This window comes from Lycium barbarum, chromosome 2, assembly GCF_019175385.1.
Source record: "Lycium barbarum isolate Lr01 chromosome 2, ASM1917538v2, whole genome shotgun sequence".
NCBI lineage: Eukaryota > Viridiplantae > Streptophyta > Magnoliopsida > Solanales > Solanaceae > Lycium > Lycium barbarum.
Window position 1 is genome coordinate 109,793,191 of NC_083338.1, and position 17,519 is coordinate 109,810,709.

A 17,519-nucleotide genomic window follows, 5' to 3' on the forward strand; every position below is an offset into this window, starting at 1 on the left:
ACTATCATTAGATAGAATTTAAGGGATGTCTAATACCTTTCCCTTAAAATAAGTAGAATCCTTACCTAGAATCTCATTGGTTTTGTAGAGTTATAGAGCTTACATTAAAACACATATAGGTGTCCTGAATCCTTTAAATTAGGTGGCAACTCTGAACCCTTTACAAACCTAGGGAATAGAGCCATAAGTTGTTAACTATTTTTGACTAGTTCAAAATAGGATGCAACAACATGACAACTCTGTTGAGGATTGACTTTAGATTTTGACCTGAACAGATTTAGTTTGAAAAAGGAAACACTTAAGGGGTGTTTGTTTATTTGTTTGTAGTTGTTATTACCTGTAATTTACGTATCATAAATTGCTACACTGCTATGTTTGAAAGGACGCAAGCACTGCCAAATTTGAATTCTTATGTGCTACTGCTTTCCTTGCACTGTCATTGCACTACTTATTGATTCTTTAGCCGTACACTGCACACACTGTGGTTCAAGGTATCGACATACACTGCTCCGACCTGTTATTTGTATTTTTTAGTTTTAGAGTTTGCAGGATAGTCTTATTACGTGCCCTCTCGCAATTATTTAGTCCTACTCTTTAAAATCATAGGAAAAATTCTTACTATATAAAAAAAAATGATCTTGCATACACCTTAGGCAGGATAATCCGAGGTATTATGTTTGCAATTAGGAAACCTTATTTACGTCAACAGGTTCTAGACCTAATGACATACCTTTTATGTGAATAACGATGATCCAAAGGCTAAACACTAACAGATTCGGAACAAATAGGTTTGCCTTGTTTAGAGTTTCATTCCCGTCGATGGACGTGGATTATTTTCATAATTCCCTCTACGTTTTACATCCTTTCTAGTCAACAGGCCTGGAGTATTGTCAAAAGCTCCACCTACATTTGATACCCTTTTCTAATCAACGAACGTTGAATGTTCTTGAAAATCCTCCTATGTTTGACACCCATTTCTAGTCGATGGACGTGGAGTATTTTTCAAGAGCTCTGCTTACGTTTGACATCCTTTTCAATTCTATAGATAGACGTGGAGTAGTGTCAAACTTCTGCCTACATTTCACACCCGTTTCAATCCTATCGACATACATAGAGTATTGTCATAATCTCCCCCTACATCTAACATCCTTTTCTAGTCAACAAACATAGAGTATATCAAAACTCCTCCTACGTGTGACAACCTTTTTGAGTGATGGACGAGGAGTTCCCGTGACTCCACCTATGTTTGACATCCTTTCATATTCGACAGATATGGAGTATTCTCAAGACTCCGACTACGTTTGACATTCTTTATCGCTCTCTTATCAATGACATGTCCTTGAGTTTTTTTTCTCTCTTACATTCCCTAAAAGAGCTTTGTGGCCCACTCTTATCATTCATACCAAATCTATGCCCTCGCGACATATCTTTGCACCTTCACTAGAATCATTTAAGGCTTTTTCAGCCTTACCTTTTGTATCTCCCAATCCACTCTTCATCAATGAAGTTTAGAGTTGTTCTGAATCTGAATGTGTCAAAATTTGAATCAAATATTATCAATATATATATAATCCGCCACAAGAAGATCCCTACCACAGACCGAATAAACCTGCAAAAGAAAGAAGATAGTTGTTGTAAAGATTGTCAAGAGAATAATACATGTTGTAAAAACAAGACAGAAATAAAAAAATTAACTCTAGAGGAAGAAGAAATTCTAGGGGACGAGGATTTTGTTAGAAAACAAATTATACTTTAATAGACATAGAAACAGAGTTATATAATTTTAAAACAGGAATAGAAAGAATAGGAGTAATAAAAAATTATATATATATATATATATATATATATAAAGCCTGGGCCTACCTCAGGTAAAAAGAAGTCCCGTGATTTTTTTAGGACTTGCAATATTATAAATTATTACTTCACACAACCTATATGTTTTATTGGTATTACTTGTTGAGTGATTCATCTGCTATATGACTTTCTTGAGCTAATTTGTGTTAGGATTAAGCTACTACCTATGTACTCAAAGAACCAAGTTCTTTGAGCAACTATGCAAGAAGGAAAATTGTCGAATAACAAATCAACACAAGAAATAGAGTGGAAACACTCCTTCCTCAAGGGAGGAAATACCGCGATCTACCCAGTAGGAATTTTCCCAAACTCTTAAACGAGTCCAAGAATTTAAGGATCACAATCTCACTTGAAATACCTAAGGAACTGTTCTAAATAGTCCCGTATCTACCCTCTTAATGCTCAATAGTTTCAAACTGCTTGTAACACTTCAATGAATCTACCTGTCAAAGAAGTCCCTTACAACTCAATACCAAACACCTATTACACAATTCTAAAAAAGGTAAATAGATGAAACCACAACTAGAACCTAACTATTACAACAATAGAACTTAATGATAAATCTTGATAAGCTCAGGTTCTTCATCAACGTGTAGTTGGTTATCTAGAGACTCAGGTGTTAATCTACTCACTTGATGCCTCATGTTCAACTATTGTGAATATGGTTGTGGTTAAGCTCTGTAGCTTGTTCGTGATGTGTTATATAGAGGTAGTTTTCGCCTTGTCTTTTACGAATCCAACCAAGTATTCTGGATGTGTTGTTTGCCAAATCATCAAAACATCAGTTTAAGTTTATCAACTTTATTGAGTCAGCAGCTACTCAACACATTTTCATTATATTTTTACTAACATCTTCTTTTATTTTTTAGAAGGAAAACATAATCAACTTTGATTATCGAATAGTTGTGCATTCACCTATTTAGTCTCTTTACTTATGACATACATATCGGTTTATGCTGCAAGTCTCACAAAATCTTTCATCATCGACCATTCCATGTCTAGCACTAGTTACTATAAAACATCCGTTTATACCTAAGATTCTCCTCAAAGCCTTGTTTACCAATTATGGGGTCTCTTTCTTACCCAGGAACGCCTTTCCCGACATTATGCCTCTATAAGATTCACGTCGTTATTTCGTTGCTCCATCTTAGGTCACTTGAATTCATTCCCAACATAGAGTTCCTCCAAATTAATAACCAATCACCTGCCAATTTGAATATATGTTTGCACAATCTAGACCTTGCATACATCCTCAATCTTCTTCCAAGTCACTCATATATACAATCTTCTATTCTCGAGCACTACATAATGTTGTACTCATCAGTTTCACATCTAATAGAAAATTTGGTGACCAACAAAACGTTACATGAATCCAAAAGTATTCATCTTTGGATTACCCTAGCGTTGTTATCATAAAACTCAATTGCATTAATCATACCTAATTTTCACACTCCTTAGCAATATTCATTTCTCTTCAGAAAGTTGACTTGAGTTGAAAATCAAGGACATGGGTAATCAGATAAAGGACAAAGTTTGCATACAACAAATTCTGGTCACAACAAGATGGAATCGGTAGAATCGAGTAGCACGAATAGAACTAGAAATCAATGACGTCAAGAAAAATGATAGCAGATCTCAAGAAGTCACCCAATGCAGATTCTGAAGGCTCGTCTACCATTCCCTTTGACATGGATATCTTATCTTCCTTGGGGCTTCGCTGTTCAGGTTGAAATGTCACGTTTAACAGACTGATAATACAAAGGAAAAGGCACAAGAGAAGACTCCAACCACGTAATCATCTGCGAGCAACACACTCTTTTAGAAAATTTGCACTACTTTAAAACTATGTGTGACCTGATTTCTGCTGGTGGGATACATCGGCAACCTATATTATGTTCGGTCTCTTTACAATAGAAAACCCGTATCCACTCCAACGACAAGTTGAAACTAAATGCAGAATTGAAGTACACATCGATAAGACTTTGACACATTCGGTCAAAGCATCCTGAGATATGCCAAGAAATCATCAAGGTCAACGCCTTCCCCAAAAGTTGTGGCAAATTTATGAAGGACACTCCAAAGATCGGTAGAGACTAGGGTCCGATTCAAGCCAAAGCCATGATTTTCAACTCGGGTTAACTTCACGTATTCTTTTCCAATCGCATGTTTTTCTCATCCATGAGGCTTGCGTAGCATAGGTGTAATAACCCATACCTTTGGGGTAAAATTATAAGTTCTCATCATGATAAGTAGGTCACGTCCTGAAGTATTTGAGTCATATATTAGTCATACGTCAAGGTTGGATGTATAACGGGTTGCGATTAAGAAGTAAGCTAAGGTTCATTCAAAGTTAAGATTTTAAACCCATTAATATTTGCGTCAGACTCCCGGAGCTTTACTCCCAGCATACATGGAGTTACGGGTGATCCGCCTGTAAAATTAAAGCTCTATGAGTCTAGTTTCCAACTCCACAAACCGTCTGTCGATATGACGATGGAGTAAAATGTTATGCGCAATTTACCACGAGACGGCGCGGCTGCCCAAAGGAAGAATATGGAAACAGCACCAACTAGCTTCACCTATGTGCTTCGACTATGTGTATCACCTATGTGTTTCTCCTATGTGCTTCACCTATGTGTTTCACATATGTGCTTCACCTACTAGCTTGAGAAAAGTGGAGGCCATATAAGGCCAAGTTGATATTTTCCTTATCATTTTCACCCTCTCTCCTTAAAGATTAGCGTAAGGCCGATCCTCTCTCCTCCCTAAGCTTTCCAAACCGATTTTCTTTTCTTCAAGCTTCAAGGTAAGTTGATGCTATGTTTAAGCTCGGGTTCTTCCCGTTAATCACTTGGTGCCTGCACCGATTCTTCTCCGATTATAGTTATTCAAAGGTTACTTCAAGGTGAAGTAAAGTAAGGAAATCAAATGGTTTTAGGAGCCACGGTAATATTTCTTATCTATGATTATCTGTTAACTCGTATAAGCGTTTTAATTATGTTTTTGTTAAGAACTCATGAAACGGTGATCAAAAGTCGTGAGTTCAAGTTATAGTAGTTACGCAAAGCTATTAAGGAGTTGTTTTATTGTGATATGGAGTTCTGGAAGGGTTAGATAGCTCGTGTAGAGTTTGTATGTTGTTAAAAAGAGATCGGGTGTGGAGTACACGAATTATAGCCTCTGGAGCTCACCGTCCTCTAATTGCTTAACAATAGTGTTGGTATAGCTATAGTGTTTGGTTGGGATATAGTTATGTTGATATTAACCCCCTTCTTAATATGTTAAATGTCTATCGGAAGGATTGAATCGAGCGTTACTCGGTTTAATTTGGGCGACTTCTAGAACATTCCTCGAGCTGTTCTTAATTGGCTGGTGATAAGGCTAAGCCCGAGATTAATCATTTCACCTTTGAAGTTTTAGTTGATAAGGGGAAGACAGACAGGACCAAGCCAGTCAGGCTGCTTATGATGAGCCGACAAATTCCTTTTCAGATAAGGGTGAATATTAGCCCGAGATTAATCATTCCACTAGCTTCAGCTAATAGGGGGAAGAGATACAGGACTAGGCCAGTCAGGCTACTTATGATGAGTTGACAAGGTCCATTTCAAATAGGGGTGAATATCTCATTCGTAGGTATTCCTATACTGCTCGCACATCCACTATTTTTGTTGAGGTGGTTGCAATCCTCTAGCCAAGGTTTCTGATCGGGAGATCACATCCACCAGGTGATGCGAACTTATTAACAAGTCCATTTCATGTTGAGCAGTACCTCTATGACCTACTTGGTCCAATGGAGGAAGCAAAGCTCCATGGATATATTGTCAAGCAACTATTTTCTCGAGTGGGTTATGCGAGTCTCATAGTAAGAATATGTATTATTCATTAAGTTACTTGTCTTTCGAGTTCAGGGGATAGTTTATCCTGCCATACTTCCCTCTCTATCCTCATTCTTTTTATAGGGTACATACTTGCTATGGGAGCCAATACGAGAGCCCTGGAGGAGCACGAACAGCTTGTCCAACTATCCCAAGATTATGTACTTATGTCTACCGCGAAGGCCGTTTGGGAAGACAAGGCCACAGATCAGTCTGTGGAGGAAGCACACCGGGACATATGCAAGCAACCTTTCACGATTCCCAGCTTGTTGCTGCTACCAACAATGTTAAGCAGCTAGGGCAGCGATTGAGAGCTAGGATAATGTTGAAAAGGAGATGGTAGCGAACATTTCGCAAGTGTCGGCGGAGAATGTCAATCTGAAGATAGTTTTCTTGAAGGCTGAGAAGGTCTTCCAAGAGTGAGGGAATGATATGTTCCACATTGAGGATGAGTAGGAGCTGCACTAGAAGCTTGTGGAGGACAAAACCTGCAAAGATCCACATTGAGAATGAGTAGGAGCTACACTAGAAGCTTGTGGAGGGCAAAACCTGCAGAGATCTTGAATAAAACTAGTCGACGGCGAGGGTCAGGTGGTTGTTCTGCAAGAGGTCATCAGAGGCATACTGGATCTTTTGGAAGCACTCATTGTGGCAAAGAGCAAGTCGATCAGGTTGAGTGGCTTCTTGAAATTGTTTACCCCGAATTCTACCCAAGAACTTCGAGGAGGTTGATGATAACTTTGGGCCACCGGGAGAAGACGATCAGGGTGGTTTGGTAGACCCTCCATCCACTTCATGACCAACAGTTACAGCATCTAGTGCCTCATATTCTTCCTAAAATCATGTGATAAGTTCTGATCCCCTGTCCCCTGTCTGCGGAGACGTATTTTGTGATTCATAGTAAGGAGTTTGAGCACCTTGTACTTTGCGGCTTCTTCACTCACTTTTTTCAAGTCTCCCTTAGTGAAGATTAATCCCATGTTACCCATAAGGTAAGGGATAATATTTGAGGTCAGCTTTACTAGTTCTTTTTGCATGGACCCGGATGGTCCTTTTTGCTACAATACTCTTCCTTACTAAGATAACAAGCTTACATCTGACTTTCATTTATGAAAGCAAGCTTACATCTGACTTTCATTTATGAAAGCAAGCTTACATCTGACTTTCCCATTTTGATTTACCCTTGATTATTAATGCAAAGATTCTTCGAATTCATTTAACTTCATCTCCTTTTTATTTTCGACTGTTTTTAGTCTATGAAATTGTACCGGATGCTACTATGCTTTAGTTTCTCCAGTGTTTCAATATCACTCTTTACCATTCAAAACTGAAGTTTTCTTGTGTGATCAAAGCATGTTTTCTTTATTTCCATACTTCATTTTTGAGTGGCTAAATTTATATCCGCACTTCGTTGTTTATTCTTGCACTTTCATTCAAGTGGCTAACTTTTATTTGTACCTCACTTTCAGATGTTCGATTTTGCTCTTAATCTCAATGTTTGATTCTATGTTTGCACCTCCGTTTCAATTTCTAACTTTTCACTTCTAGTTTGAGTGTCTCACTCAGGACTTCTGGTTTGAGTGTCTAACTCAGGACTTATGGTTTGAGTGTCTAACTCTGCACTTCTCATTTGAGTGTCTAACTTCCTGACCTTTGTATATTAGGCTAAAAATAGTTATCTGCGCGTTGAGTATTTTGTGCCCGTGAAGAATGGTGTCTCATTTCACTTAGGCATTTTGCAGGATAATTAATATGTCTTGATCATTTGACAGAAAAAATCTGGATTCATTAAGTAGTTTATAAGAGAGGGATGTATATCCGTGGTTATGGCAAACATACTTGTGTTTTCAGACCAAATCAAGAGAGGATAATGAATTCATTAACACATAAGTGAGTCACATGAACTTTGTATTAGTAGTAAATGGTCATGTCATTGATCCATTACATAAGAGGATCTTAAGAAATCCAAAACATATTAAGTCGTACTTAATGATTATCCGTACTGTGAGTATTTTATAATCTTTGGCTGTTACATTCAAGATCTAGGATTAACTTTTGATAAAATGTATCGCTATACGACCGCTTACATTCAATATAATAGCCTTTTGTCAATGTCGAATGCCTACATTTTCCTGTACATGCCATAATTTGCTACTGTTGATGTGTTTTCGGGGTGTTTTTTGGCTGTCCAATGATCAAAATTCATCCTTTGTAGGGTACTTGAACCTTGTTGAGTTTACTTAGCCTGATTACACCATGTAGTCCCGCCAGTGTTTGAGTTCGAGGCATGAGGGCTCGGTCACTAGCTTTGTGCAACGTTTGTCACTTGTTCGAGGTATGTTTTGGTTTCATTATCGTCTCGGATGTGTTTTCCCTCGACCCTTTTCTTCAAAAGAAAAAAAAAAGACAAGGCGCGGTGTTCTACTTTTTATGAGGAAAGTTCTAATGTATTTGATCAGACGTTATGGACTTTTTCCCGGTGAAGGACAATTGGTGCTCTCATAAGCTACCGGAGTCCGCAATCATTATTCGGATCAACTAAGCCTTTATAAAAAAAAAGGTTAGTGTACATAAACACAATAATAAATGTATTGACAAAAAAAAAAATGGACTATCATATTCACCTTTATATGTAATAGCGTTTCAAATGAACAACATTACAGTTGAATGGGAGTAGATCACCTTCAATGGTCTCGAGTTGATAAGCTCACCTACCGGCGTCAGCCCTGAATCTGTATGGTCCTTCCAAGTTAGGTCCGAGCTTTCCTGCATTTTCTTCCATATTCTCCGAGTATGCTTTTCTGAGTATGAAGTCTCTGGGTCTAAAGTACTGGAAATTAACTTTTTTGTTGTTATATTTCATGACCTATTGCTTCTGAGCAGCCATCCAGAGGTGTGCTATTTCCCGGCGTCCTTCCAAGATGTCCAACCCCATTTCCATCGCTTGGTTGTTAGATTCTTCAGTTGCATAAGCGTACTGAAGGTTTAGTTTGTTACTTCAATGGGGATTAGTGCTTCTATTCCACACACAAGGGAGAATGGTGTTTCTTCAAGTGCTAGTTTTCGTCGTTGTCCGGTAGTACCATAAGACTCCTGGAAAGTCTTCCAGTCATATGTCCTTAGCTTTCTCTAGCTATTTTTAAGCGGTTAAATATGGTCTTATTTGATGATTCAACCTGACTATTTGCTCGCGGATGATATGGTGTTGAGGTAATTCTTTTGATCTTCAAACCCTCTAACAATTGGCAATTCTCTTATTTGCGACAAACTGACACACGTAGTCCCAAACAATTTTGCATATTATATTATGGGTTATGAAGTTGATGACTTCTCTTTCTCGGGTCTGAGAGAAAGCTCCGGCTTCAACCCATTTAAAGAAGTAATCGGTAAGGAGCAATAAGTAACAGATCTGTCTCGGGGTCGACTATGATCATTTTCCACATCATGAATGGTCATGGCTCAAGTGTGGAGTACCAAGGTTCGGCAGGTTGGTGTACAAAGTTTGTGAACTGTTGACATTCGTCGCACTTTTTGACATACTCCTTCGAGTCCTTTTCCATTTGGGCCCAGTAGTACCCGACCCATATAAGTGTTACACCTCGGAAAATCCCCTGGACTAGCGAGGAGTACGAGTATCCGATATTTCTACGAGTAAGAAATAACATTTGATGGCCTTAAGAAAGATTCCAAAGGCAATTGCAATAAGAGATAGGTCATGCTCCATAATGACTAGCTATAGATTCTGAAAATGTGGAAAGTTGTAGATTTGCACTTTGGCCAGTTGATCGTAAAATAAAATACGGACCGTAAAGTGATATACATCCCGTAAACTGCCATGTCGTATTTCAACTTCCAAAACTTCAACTTTCTGTCAAATGCTTGAATGGTTAAAGACGACTTGAAATACGGACCGTAAACTGAAATACGGCCCGTAAACTGTGTTCGTAAATCACCTGGTCTCAGCCTGACTTTCTGGTTCTGTTATGCTAAAATACGCCCACAGAATACGGACCGTAAACTGGAATACGGCCCGTAAACTGGGTTTACGACCACTGTGCACTTTCGACAACTGTTCATTTCAGATCAGAGTTTGGGTTATTAAAAAGGGGACCAAGTTTATTATTTCATTTCCACATTTCACCCCTTCTCTCTAAAAACATCACTCTACATTTATTCCACAAGCATTCAAGAGATATTAATGATCAACTACATCAAGTTAAGTGAATCAAGCGTAAGGAACCCATTAAAGTTCATCTAAAGCAAGAAATCCAAGTGAAGGTGAAACTAGGGTTTTTCCCAAGTGAAGGGTTTGCACCCAAGGTTCATTCCTACACCATCTAAGGTAAGTTTTATGACATTTACTTGTTTTTTAAGGTACTTGAAAGCTGAAACACTTGGATTATATGAGGAAATAGGAAATGGGTCATGAATGAGGAAATAGTGTCACCTTTGAGAAGATGTTTGGATTGATGTATGATTCTTGATACATTATGATTATAATCATGTTATAAATGACATTGAGAACATGGAATAGACCTTGTATATGAATGAACGAAATTATGTGAATTGAGAATATGGACAATGTAGATGATTAAAGGCTATTGTTGCGATATTGTGAATGCATTAATGACGTTTGAGAGTTGATATACGTTATGGGGGGATGTCGTATAAGTAAAGGAGATGCTGTCCGATTTTCTCTAGTTTTAGTCATGTATGCTAGCTATCGATTCTAATGATAGTATGACTTTAATGAAGGTAGAAACGCGATCGTTGAAGCGGAACGTACAAGCGATAAATAGTCGAACGGAAAGGTATGTAAGGCTAACCCTTCTTTCATAAGGCATGGTTCTTTGGCCAAACATTTAAATCTTCTATAAGACTATGATATCTCTCAAACGATTTGATCTTCCGAGCTTGTGAGGTCACAATTCTTGATACGCTATGAATGTACTAAATTCCTCGTACGACGAGTAAGCCCATAGAGATAGATGTGATGAATGACGATAATAGTGATAATGATATTGATGACGATGGTAATGATAATGATGATAGTGATGCTAAAAGTAAAGATGCTTATCAGCTATTATGTATATGTATCTATGTATGACCATTATGGAACCCCGAGCTTATGAGGCCAGGTAAGATATGTATATGATTATGTAACGCGCGCACACCTCTGCAGATGGTACGGATAACCCTGACGCCTTGGTAGGGCTAGGTAGATGTAACCCTGAAGCCTTGGTAGGGACAGGTATGTGTAACCTTGAGCCTTGGCTGGCCAAGTATGTATGAAACACCGATCCTGCATGGTCGGGTATGCTATGTAAATACTATGTATATGCTATGATGATATATATGATATAGAAATGAGAATGAATGCGAATATGATGCGACTGCGAATAAGAGTATGTACACAAATACGCATTAGAAATGGAAAGTTCCTATGTAAGGTAAGTAAGTGCCTATGACGATGGTATTACCGTTCCCCATCTTGTGCTATTTCTCATGATTGCTCATTATGCTTCTATATTGATATTGATCATGCTTTACATACTCAGTACATTCCTCGTACTGACGTCCTTTTGTTTGTGGACGCTGCGTCATGCCCGCAGGTGCACAGGGAGACAGACTTGATCCATAGCTGCTTTCTCAGAGATTACATAGCAGAGCTCCATTTCATTCGGAACCATAGCTTTTGGTATTAATTCTTTTGTGTACATAATTATGGGCATAGCGGGGTCCTGTCCCGCTTATGTGATATGCTATACTCTCCTCAGAGGCTCGTAGTCATGTGTATACGGTTAGATATGTCTGGCCTTGTCGGCCTATATTTTGTATATCATTTTGATAGCCGTGTCGGCTCATGTACATTGATGTGGCATAGATGCCAATGATGATATATAGGCATTGTCGTCCAATGGAACTAGCATGATTGATGAATAGAAATGTATGTTAATCATGTGGCTCACCTAGACGTAAGAGTAAATGTATGATAAGGGGTGCCCGGGTGGGCTAGCACCGGGCGCTCGTCGCGGCCCTCTAGACGGGTCGTGACAATAAGCTTCCTGGTGAGGGATCGATCATCGGAGTGATTGCTGCAATGTGCTTCATTGGCCTCGTACATTACACTTTTGATTTGGCCTAGACCAAGGCATTTTGCCAGCGGGTACCCGTTGATCGTGTTGCCCGCTGGTGATCATGATAAAATATATAAAACTTGAAATAGATGTCATGAGTAAACTAATATTATATCATTCATGTTACGTCATGATATAAGGTACCACAAGTAAAATTTCACTCATGGTACCTCTTTGAACTCAACACTTTTCTAGAGGTTTGCAACTTTAGGCTAGTCCATGAGGGCTAAAAAGGCTTGCTATAAAAAAAGAAATCGATCTTATTTAAGTGAAATATGAAACAACTCCGGCATAAGGAGTTGGAGCTCGAATAGTGTCAGATCTGCGATTCAAACTCCTAGATTTTCACTCAAAAAAATCCTAGAATTTTAACCGATAAATGTTCAAACTCTAGTTAAAATTCCTGAAACTGTTTTACATTTTAGCTATAGATATTTTTGTCCAAAATTTTATTTCCACATTTAAAAATGGCTAAACGTTGAATTATTTTAAAATAATGGTTAAAGATTAATTAGCGTCCAAACGTTAATTATTTTCCATTCTCCCTAGGTACATAGTGATGTATTGCATGCATAGATTGTGATTGCATTAAGTACACACAATTAAATTGCATTCTAAAGGCAGGAAAAACTCACAAATAGTCACTTTTGAACCCTATTATTCGAAAAAATAATCATTATTTTGGAGTTCACTTATAGAGTTTGGAATTAAGTAGAGTAAAAGAACACCAATGTCCAATACACATAAAATAGTTACCCTTTTATGCCCTCTTTACTTTCATACTACCAAAATCCTTTAACCTTTCTACCTATTGCAGCTTTTGCACGTAATTGTCTCTTTTTTCTTCTTTTCCTTTTTATTTCTCTACTTCTTATCTTCTTTCTCCTCTTTTATTCATTTATTTTTTCACCAAATCATACTATTTTTTATTTTCCTTTTCACCATAATCTGATTTCATATTTTGCTCAAGCTCCTTTCTTTTCATTTTCTTTTTCTATTTTTTTTTTATTTCTTTATTGCTTGTTCCTTTTTATTTCATTTATTCTTTTCTTTTTATCTCCATAATCTAATTTCATTCACCGTTTTTACTATTTATTTTTTTAAAATTTCTGGTGATTTTCATGTACTTTTTTCTCCTTTTCTAATTTCATTTTTTTCTTTATTTTCTTTTTTTTTTTGTCATAATCTTATTCTACAACACACCTTTTGACTCCTTTATTTTTATTTTTTCTCCTTTTGTAATTTCACTTTTTTCAAATTATTTTTTTCTTTCTATTTTTTGTCATAATCTTATTCTACACACCTTTTGACTCCTTTATTTTTATTTTTTCTCCTTTTGTAATTTCATTTTTTTCAAATTATTTTTTTCTTTATTTTTTATTTTTTGTCATAATCTTATTCTACACACCTTTTGGCTCCTTTGTTGTTTCTTTAATTATATAAGTAAAAAGGATAACTGATATATTATATATTTTTTTTAAAAAAAAATTGTATCTCAAAACAATAATTTATTAGAGCCATAGTATATCAAATCAGTAGCAGTTTAAGTATATTGTTGCAATATCCTATGATACTTACATGGTATAAATCATATACGGATAAAGTATCATTCAAGACTGCGCGAATTATTCCTTAAAGAAAAACTCTTTGTATCCAAGATGACAGCTTCATTCTAACATTATGCCCACATGGTATATATCTTATACTGACAGGGTATCATAGAGGAATGATTCGTTTCTTCAAGAAAAGCACTCCTCAGTCCTTTATGATACCCACATGGTATATATCATATACTGCCAGGTATCATAGAAGACTGATTCATTTATTCAAGAAAAACACTCCTCATCCCTCTAGGATACCGCCACGATATATATCATATGTTGACAGAGTATCATAGAGGATAGATTCATTCCATTAAGAAAAAACACAACTCAATCCTCTATGATATCCACATGGTATATATCATATACTAACAGGGTATTATAGAGACTGGTTCATTCCTTCAAGAAAAATGCAACTCAATCCTCTATGATATCCACATGGTATATATCATATACTAACAGGGTATCATGGATGAACGGCCACATGATATATCATCTACTGACAAGATATCACGGAGGACCGACTCATTCTTTAAGAAAAAGAGCTAATCATATATGATACTCACATGGTATATATCATATACTGATAAGGTATCATAGAGACTTATTCATTCGTTCAAGAAAAACACAACTCAATCCTCTGTAATACCCACATCGTATATATCATACATTGATAGGGTATGACAGAAAGTTGTTCATTCCTTTAAAAAAAAAACACAACTCAATCCTCTATTATACCCACATGGTATACTTTATACACCGACAAGGTATCATACAGACTAATTCATTCCTTATCAAATTAAAAAAAATACTTCGCAGTCCTATATGATATCGACATGGTATATATCATATACTGACAACGTATCATAAAGGACTGATTCATTCTTCCAAAAAACTCTTCAGTCTTTTATCATACTTACATGTTATACATCATATACTGACAGAGTATCACAAAGGACATGTTCATTCCTTCAGAATTTAAAAAAAAAAAAAATACAACAATTTAGGCTTAATTTTTATATCATTCTTAGCAAGTTAATTTTTAGGTTTTAATAAGCTAGTAACTTTAGTGTTTTTCTTAATTATTTTTTGTTGTAGTCTAATTTTTTTATATATATTTTATTAATCTAAATATAGTTAGTTAATATTTTTATATTTATTTTAAAGAAGAAAAAAAAAGACAAAATCAGAAAAGAGACAAAAAAGAAGAAGAAGATAATCTAAAAAAAGGAAAAGAAAAGAGAAAGCAAGAACGTGGGAAAAGAAAAGAGAAAACAAGAACGTGGAAAATTAAGAAAAAGAACGAAAGTAAGACAAAAGTGGAAACTGAAACTAATAAGCCTCAATTTCGGGGATCGGGTAAGTGGGACGAGGGTATCCGGGTAAATTATTTATTTAGCGTGGGTATTATGGAAGATAGTTGATATGAAGGCGCATCCGGGAATTGGTTTACATAGAGGGGGCATTTCGTGTAGTTTACCCTAAATATTTTTCAACTACAGATGAAAAGTGATTAGTGAACATTATTTCTAATGCAAAGGCAATCCTTGACCTGTTGATTTGGGCTGGCACCAAATGCAGAGTGATGGACCATTGAGTGATTGGAGTCGCATCAAATACATCGTTAACTTGGGCTTGAAAATGGGCCCGTCAATGTTTCATTCTTTTCGAACCTATATTTCATCCCATATAGGAACTTGACAATATGCACGTTCCATTGGGGATGAGATTTCAAGAAAGTGTAAACGGTACACTTCTAGGAATTTCAATTATACTCATGTTCTAGTTGAGCATGCTATTATTGAGGCTTTATGCAGTATGCAATTGGTACATGAAGAATATAAGTGAAAATTAGAGACCTCAGCATCCCTCAAACGGCAAAACCTAGCTTCCTTTGGAATTTGTTAACAAAAGGTCTAATTTAAAATTTAGGTTATCTAGGTCGCAGCCACTAGCTAAAAAGTAACAATAACATACTGGGTTCTAATTTCATCACCAACCGAGAGATAATAGAGGTTTGAGATGATGTTTGGATTGAGACCAGTTTATAAGCTCTTTTTAACTTAGCCACATCAAATATAAGTAAGGTTTTATGTACCCATCTTTTATTTTCCTAAATTTCCCTTACTTTTTATTTCAGCACACTAAAATTAGAGACATTCTGGTCATTTCATCAAAAAGGCCCAACTTCCTTGGCTGCTTCTCTCGATCCCACTTTACATCTCCCAACCCAAATAGGTTCTTCTCCAATCTTTCCTTCCAAGCGCTTTTTCTCTTCATTTTGCCAACTTTCATGTACTTATTTCTTATAAAATTTACTTGGGGTAGCTACCCCTAAGACTTCTTTATGGATAGTAATTACCCGTTCTAATATTTATGATCCATAGTTATATTTTTCAAATTTTACAATTCATAGCTACCCCACTTTTTACTAATTAATCGTGTAGCCCTCATATCCCTATTTACACACATAGTTCCCAAATATACTCTCTCTCCCTAAATACACACAATTAAATCTCAATTCCCCCCATTTCTTCCATAATTCAAATCAGTTTCTATCACATCTTCCATTATCACTTCTGTCTTTCACTCTCCCTTAACTCCTCATTATTTTTACAGTTTCAAAATAAAAAATTTACCAAAAATAGGTAAGGTTTTTATTCGTTTTTTGATTTTTTTCCATTGTATTTTAGTATATTTTTTTCAAAAAGCATGTAGTTTTGCAGATTTTTTTTTTTTTTGTAAAATTCTCTATTGCTTTAATTTCATCATTCTCTGACATACAAATCCTTGATTCTTAGTGTTGTTTTGCTCAAGGCTCACAGATTCAATTTCAATGGCTGAAATCGACTCTCCGGGCATGAGAACTCGAGGTATAGAAAATATAATAGATGGTCTTAGTTTCTCTTTGGGAATTACTCAACAAGAAAATGCCATTGCAGGAGGCTCATCTTATGCCGAGACACGTAGCAAAAAAAATTAATGATCCAAGAAGGACGAAACAATATCATGACTCTCATGATGATAAAGAAACAAAGAGGAAACAGTCAGCACCAGTAAAAAAAGTTTCTCAAGTGCCGCTACAGAAGAAGAGAAAGGTTACGAAGCCTATTCCTGCAGGCAAGGGTAAAAAGTAGTTCGAAAAAAACCTTCAGTTGTCGAGGAAGATGGTGGAGAGGTATTTTTCATTTTTCACGAATGCATTTCAATTCACTAGATCTATATTTTCCATGTATTTATGTGTAATTTTTTCTAGTATTTCCTTTGATTTTAAAATATTATGTGTTTTTTCACTGTGTTTTATATATTCTATCACCTGGTAATTTTGTTTTTGTGTTTTGTTATTTTTTGTTTTTAATTTGGTTTTGACAGTTTATCAGTATACTTTTCATTATATTTCAGTGTATTTTAGTGAATTTCAAAATACACCATGTGTGTTATAGATTTTATGACTTTGGCAGTTGTGTTTCTGTGTGGTTGTGATTTCTTGTTTTTTAATTTGTGTTTGATAGTTTCTTAGTGAATTTCACGGTGTTTTACACATGTTATTTGTTTCAGGATTCTAGATTTTTTGTCACGAAGTAGTTTGCTGTGGCTCCATCTGTGCAAAGATACACGAACGTTAATGTAATCAGTGACATTAGGGGTAAACTAACAGCGGCTGGACATATGGACATGTTTACAGACTCCATTTTTGGGAAATATCTCAGAATGCAGCATATGGATGTACAAGAAGAGTTTTTTAGGTGCTTCATGGTTAAAGAGCTAAAGGGACGTACATACGAGTGATTTACATTTGAAATAAATGGAAAAGTATTTCATTTTAGCATTAGAGAATTTTCACTAATTAGTGGGTTGAATTGTGTCTCCGACGCAAATGACTTTGTATATGATAAGACGAAAACAAATAGGCTCATGGATCATTATTTAGGTGGAACATCTGAAACAATTAAAAGAGGGCAGCTGATAGAGTGCTTCAACAATACAGATTGGGAGGACAAAGGCGAGGCCGTAATCAAGATGGCCATATTCTATTTTATAAATACATTCAT